The 6,824-nt window shown below is 41.0% G+C and overlaps 1 long non-coding RNA gene across 1 annotated transcript; it reads left to right on the forward strand.

Annotated features, from left to right (window-relative positions):
* Nucleotides 1-4,647: 4,647 nt before the first annotated feature.
* On the forward strand, nucleotides 4,648-6,576 carry LOC125964267 (uncharacterized). Its single transcript, XR_007477126.1, has 2 exons — nucleotides 4,648-4,849; nucleotides 5,702-6,576. It is a non-coding gene; the product is annotated as an uncharacterized LOC125964267 (long non-coding RNA).
* Nucleotides 6,577-6,824: the final 248 nt, after the last annotated feature.

A 6,824-nucleotide genomic window follows, 5' to 3' on the forward strand; every position in this document is an offset into this window, starting at 1 on the left:
AACAGCAACAACCTGTTGTTTAGGACGCTAGTAGTAGTGTACAGGACTTGAAATTCAGTCTGCAAGTGGGTTTTGTTAAAGGTACCATACTTCGACTTCCAGAACATCTCGTATAGCCCATACTACAAAGATTTTGATATAAGCCTCATGCGCTAACAGCCAGAGACCACCTCTCTTATTCTACGATGTAATTTCAGACCAGCGGTAATAGCCACATATGACATTATTATCCCTACACCAGGAAGCTTAGCGTCTTCTACTTGGCAAGTCAAAAGTACTTGTTAAATAAAATTAAATAAAATGGAATGAAATGGAATTAACTTCTTGCAGAGATTAGAAATTTCACAGTTTAGTGTATTTCCCCTATATAACCCTTCTCCGTGTGACCTTGTTACAAAGGAACAATGCACTTATAGAAAAACAGAAAATGCTTTGCCCTCCACCTGCAACAGGGGTGATCAAAATGATCATGTTTGGGGGACAACTTTTCTTTTTTTTTTTTTTTTTTTGCGATACGCGGGACTCTCACTGCTGTGGCCTCTCCCGTTGCGGAGCACAGGCTTCGGACGCGCAGGCTCAGCGGCCATGGCTCACAGGCCCAGCCGCTCCGTAGCACATGGGATCTTCCCGGACCGGGGCATGAACCCATGCCCCCTGCATCGGCAGGCGACTCTCAACCAGTGCGCCACCAGGGAAGCCCGGGGGACAACTTTTCAAAGGTGGGTTGTCTCCCTTATACGTAAGACCAAGCAGAGAATCACAGCTAAGTCGTGTAACACCACTGATTAAATAAATATGTTTCATGGGTACTAAAGACGTATGCTGGACCGCAGTTCAGTTTAAATCAACCTTTTAAGATAGAGCTGACTAGGTTTTAACTTCTTGTCACTGGGACCCTTTACTGATGAGAACTTACATATTTTGCCTTCCTGTTCCTAACAGATAAAAGCAGATGTGAAAGAGAGAGGAGTCTTCTACCACCCTGTTCTCAAAATCTCAGACAGCTCTGGTCACTGATACAGGGATCCACCTCCAACTAGCTAAAGGCCAGAGAAAAAGGAAAGAATTGGGCTTCCCTGGTGGCTCAGTGATTAAGAATCCACCTGCCAATGCAGGGGACACAGGTTCTATTCCTGGTCCAGGAAGATCCCACATGCTATGGAGCAACTAAGCCTGTGTGCCACAACTACTGAGCCCACGTGCCACAACTACTGAAGCCTGAGTGCCTACAGCCCATGCTCCGCAACAACAGAAGCCACTGCAAAGAGAAGCCTGCACACCACAACAAAGAGTAGCCCCTGCTCGCCACAACTAGAGAAAGCCCGTGCCCAGCAATGAAGACCGAACGCAGCCAAGAATAAATAAATAAATATCTTTAAAAAAAAAGAAAAGAAAAAGGAAAGAATCAATACTGTTTAAAGTAGCATCAAAATAAACTTTAAGAAGGAAAAGAGGGCTTCGCTGGTGGCGCAGTGGTTGAGAGTCCACCTGCCGATGCAGGGGACACGGGTTCGTGCCCCGGTCCGGGAAGATCCCACATGCCGCAGAGCGGCTGGGCCCGTGAGCCATGGCCGCTGAGCCTGCGCGTCCGGAGCCTGTGCTCCGCAATGGGAGAGGCCACAACAGTGAGAGGCCCGCGTACTGCAAAAAAAAAAAAAAAAAAAAAAGAAGGAGAAGATAAACCAAACAATGTGGACTAAAGAAAAATTACAAAACATTCCCAAATATTCCCTGAAGAATTGCATCGTTCACTGTCAATATATTAGGAAATGCAAAGCCATCTCTACAATGGCTGCTGAATCAGGCTTCAAAGGAAGGCCTTTCTTCCCATGCCTTTTCATGACATGGAACTCACAGAAAATTATTATTGTTGCTATTGTTACTGTTATCACCATCACAAAGCATACATAGTAAATACCTATCGTGGACAGAGGTGACCTGCAGGGATTGAGAGGCACACCTCAAGGCCAAGGATATGTGCATCTCAAGCACTGTGCCGTCTAGAAGAATGACTGGGAAACTTTCTGTAAAGGGCCAGAGAGTAAATATTGGGTTGGCCAAAAAGTTCGTTCGGGGTTTTCTGCACGATGTTACGGAAAAACCCGAATGAACTTTTTGGTAAACCTGATATTTTATTTACATTTTGCCTAAATAGGTCTCTGTCCCAACTATTCAACTCTGACGTTGGAGCACAAAAGCAGTCATAGACAATACATAAATGAATGACCATGGCTGCATTCAATAAAACTTGATTTGCAAAGACAGGAAATGGTAGGATTTGGCCAACGACCACAGGTTGCTGACACTTTTACTCTTGGAGAATGAAACGGGAACTGAGTGAGCAGGCTCTGCCCCAACACACACACACACACACACACACACACACACACACACACACACACACACACACACTCTTCAACCGAGGAAGCTTTATTCTTATTGATTTTGCCTATTGAGTTTCCATGTGAAATATTGTTTTTAAATATCTTTACGACTGAAAAACAGATAAATAAAACTTTGAAAGCTAGCTCAATAAATTCTATAAAAATATATACCTTCATTAAAAGGATAGCATTATTTAACTAAATTCTACTACTTTTTTCATAGTATAAGATTCAAGGGAGAGCAGTACTTGAAGAAATACAACACCTAGGCACAAAGAAGGTATTTTACTCACTAAATTTCAAATGGTATCTATTCTTCTGCTAAAGCTAGATCCTTCTTTATAGTTTCAAAGAAAGAAAGGTTTGCTCGTTTGTTCACTGTTTACGTATTTACAAATACTGAAAAATTTTAAGACCCTTGGGATGTTTATGAGCTCTGATTACGTCACTTATAACAAAAGCATGAAAAGAAGTTTCAGGGCTTTTACTTACTTTCTTAACTAATTGTTAAATTTAGGAGCAAAACTTCATGGGATACCTGAAGGGGAAAAGTTTTCTGGGAATGAAGGGTGGAAAGGATAGATACATAACACTTTCATCTCATTTTCACCTACCATTCTTTTTTTTTTTTTTTTTTTTTTTTTTTTTTGCGGTATGCGGGCCTCTCACTGCTGTGGCCTCTCCCGTTGCGGAGCACAGGCTCCGGACGCGCAGGCTCAGCGGCCACGGCTCACGGGCCCAGCCGCTCCGTGGCATGTGGGATCTTCCCGGACCGGGGCACGAACCCGTGTCCCCTGCAGCTGCAGGTGGACTCTCAACCACTACGCCACCAGGGAAGCCCTCACCTACCATTCTTGAAAGAGCTTCTTTGCTTATCCCAGGGAAAGCTTCCAGCAGACTTTTCCCTTCAACCTAATTTGCTAGTAGTTTTCATTATTATATAAAATAGATAATCAACAAGGACCTACTGTATAGCAGAAGGAACTCTACTCAATACTCTGTAATAACCTAAATGGGAAAAGAATCTGAAAAATAATAGATGTATGTATAACTAAATCACTTTGCTGCACACCTGAAACTAACACATTGTAAATCAACTATACTCCAATATAATATAAAAATTTAAAAATCTTTCTATTCTCACACACACACAAAATAATATTCATTAAAAAAAATTTGCTAGTAGTTTTCAAACTTCAATTGCATAATATTTAATTAGGGATGTCCAGTGAAAATGTAAAATTCAATGATTCTATTTCAGAAGATCTGAGGTTAGGCCCAGGGATCTGCATTTTTTAACAGATATCTGACGTTAGTGGACCACTGTTGAGTGAAATAATGACATAAACTTCATTGATTTACAGCAATAGGCTCTTACCCTTCTGAAACGTGGAGGAATCAGAGAATAGCATATTTTTTAGACAAGTATTCTCTTTATTGTGAACAAGCGTTCTCTTTATTTTCTTTGAAACGTGTCTGCCCTAGGTGTCTGAAGAATATTTTAGCTTCTTTGTTACTACATTTGCTGGTGTTCACTGATGTCTACCCCTAACAGAAATGTTTTTAAAGGGTACAGGAACACAACTATACATATAGAGAGATATAGAGATATGATATATATATATATATGATATATATATAAGATATATATTTCATATATATATGATATATATATAAAATATAGATCTATACATATAGAGAGATATAGAGATATGATATATATATGATATATATATGATATATCATATATATATCATATATGATATATATATATAAAATATAGATCATATCTATAGAGAGAGAGAGAGAGAGAGAGAGAGAGAGAGAGAGAGAGAGAGAGAGAGAGAGAGAGATGATCTATATTTTAAAGCAGCCCTTGGTTTGAGACATTTCTTAGATGTCTTTGGGGAGTTGAGTTTATATTCCATTCTAAAAGTACCAACCCTCAACAGACACTAGTGTTGCAGTCAGCCGAGTTGAAATCACTGTACAAGGACATATTTTTAGCCAGTTTCAGATTTCATTCAAACAGTATTAAGTTTCCCGCACCTCATTTTCATGAGAAATAGCTGTTATAACTTCTAAGAGAAAAAAAAAAAAAAAAGAATCACTAGAAGTATTGATCTCTAATGAAAAATGAAAAAAAAAAAGAATTTAAGAGAAAAGGAGAAAAATATGTTTAGAATGTCAGGTGCAAGCATGGTAACAATCTGTAAACACTGACAAGGTCCGATAAACACTTCCTTAGGAGACAGGAACATTTAGGTCAGCACAGGGCTCGAGACAAAGAGAAATGCATCCTGATTTCTCTGCAGCTTTCTGTCAGACTCCAAGTTGCTGATGACATAGTTTCAGCCGTTTGTGAAAAACGGGTTTGGGCACACACAAGGGAAGCTCTTCACTAATCCAGGACTGCTGGTGTGAATGCAAGAGTCTGTTTACAATACGGCCTCACACTCCCAAAGGTAAATCCATTGTTTAAAATCTTTAGGAAACTTACCTCTGCAAAAACTCTTTCCCCTCCCCCCAGGGGTGTCCACTTGGGATGGGTGAATCAAATCATCAACTTGCTGAGTAGCACAAATGTTAGAAAATATTTTGCAACTCTCGTGATTTCTGCTCCCTTTTTTTTAAATTGGAGTATAATTGCTTTACAATGTTCTGTTAGTTTCTGCTGTACAATGAAGTGAGTCAGCTATATGTATACATATATCCCCTCCCTCTCGGACCTCCCTCCCCACCCCCAATCCCACCCATCTAGGTCATCACAGAGCACCGAGCTAAGCTTCCTCTGCTTTATAGCAGGTTCCCACTAGCTAGCTATTTTACACATGGTAGTGTATATATGTCATTCCTAATCTCCCAATTCGTCCCACCCTCCCCTTCCCACACTGTGTTCGCATGTCTGTTCTCTATGTCTGCATCTCTATTCCTGCCCTGGAGGTAGGTTTATGTGTACCATTTTTCTAGATTCCACATATAGGCGTTAATAGCCGATATTTGCTTTTCTCTTTCTGACTTACTTTACTCTGTAGGACAGACTCTAGGTCCATCCACGTCTCTACAAATGACCCAATTTTGTTCCTTTCTATGGCTGAGTAATATTCCATTGAGTATATGTGCCACATCTTCTTGATCCATTCATCTGTTGATGGACATTTAGGTTGCTTCCATGTCCTGGCTATTGTAAATAGTGCTGCAGTGAATACTGGGGAGCATGTGTCCTTTTGATTTATGGTTTTCTCAGGGTATATGCCCAGTAGTGGGATTGCTGGGTCATAATTTAAAAGCTTACAAGTGCTACGCTTCCCTTTCAGTAAGCTATGTTAACCAGAAACCCAGGAAAACACTGATGTTGGCTAGCCCGGAAGATGATTCACATCCCCAGAGTGAAAACTACTGCTTATCCACTCTCATCTCCAGGCCACATGCTACTGCAGTCACGTTTCAGTATTGATTCAAAATATCACTTGCCTCTTTCATGTGGTTTCCTCCCCAAGATTTATCTTCTCAGAAAGGTCAGTTTTGCACCATATCTAAGTATTTCTGAAACTCTGTCTTTCTACCTGGCCGTGATATATTTTTCCTTGTTTATTTTGCCTCATGATGTCTTATCAATAAAAACCAATAGCCCCTGGAAGAGACCTGGCTTGAAGTGGTACAGAGTAGTCAAGCGCTCGTCTAAGGACATTTTCATGCAACAGCTCTTTGAGTGTGCTCTGCAGTCCAGGACCGTCGGCATCCCCTAGAAGAAGTGCAGAATCTCAACACCTATCCAGACTTACAGAATCGAAATCTCCATTTTAACAAGATCCCAAGGTGATTCATGTCGTTGGAATAACTTCCTAAGCCCAAGATGGAGCTGCTCCTGCCTGGGGTACTGTGTCAGCACTTAAACCTAGATAACTTTCATGTCCCTGTAAATATTCTGCTTGACCAGAAATGTAGGATATTCTGTCAGCCAACCCCCAAATGCCAAGCCAACCCTGGGCTTACTTGCTTGCCCCTTCTCACCCCAAACGAGGTTGACCATACGGCCGCAGCCAATCAGATTTTCTCTATTTTTCTCTTCCAATTCTTCATTCTTTACCCTAAGAAACCTTCCTTGCTTCTGCCCTATTTTGCTATACTCTCTGGATGGAGACTGTCCACTTCATGAAGTGTTAAATACAGGTTCTTTGTATCACCTCAATTGTCTTCTTTAATTATTTTTTAATAGACTATACTTCAAAGTTTGAGAAGCAGAAGTTCTTACACAGGCAAGGAGTTTGGGCAGGGAGGGAATCAGAACCACCAGGGAGGGTGTTTTCCATGCCCATCTAGCTCATGCGCTCCCAGGATTCAGATTCCGCCACATCTTATGAGACTGCCCTGGATGGATTGGGTGGAAAACATGCTAGAGATATTTCTTCTGTGTTTTTCCCTGGTAGGAAGAGTCCT

Source organism: Orcinus orca, chromosome 4 (genome assembly GCF_937001465.1).
Source record: "Orcinus orca chromosome 4, mOrcOrc1.1, whole genome shotgun sequence".
NCBI lineage: Eukaryota > Metazoa > Chordata > Mammalia > Artiodactyla > Delphinidae > Orcinus > Orcinus orca.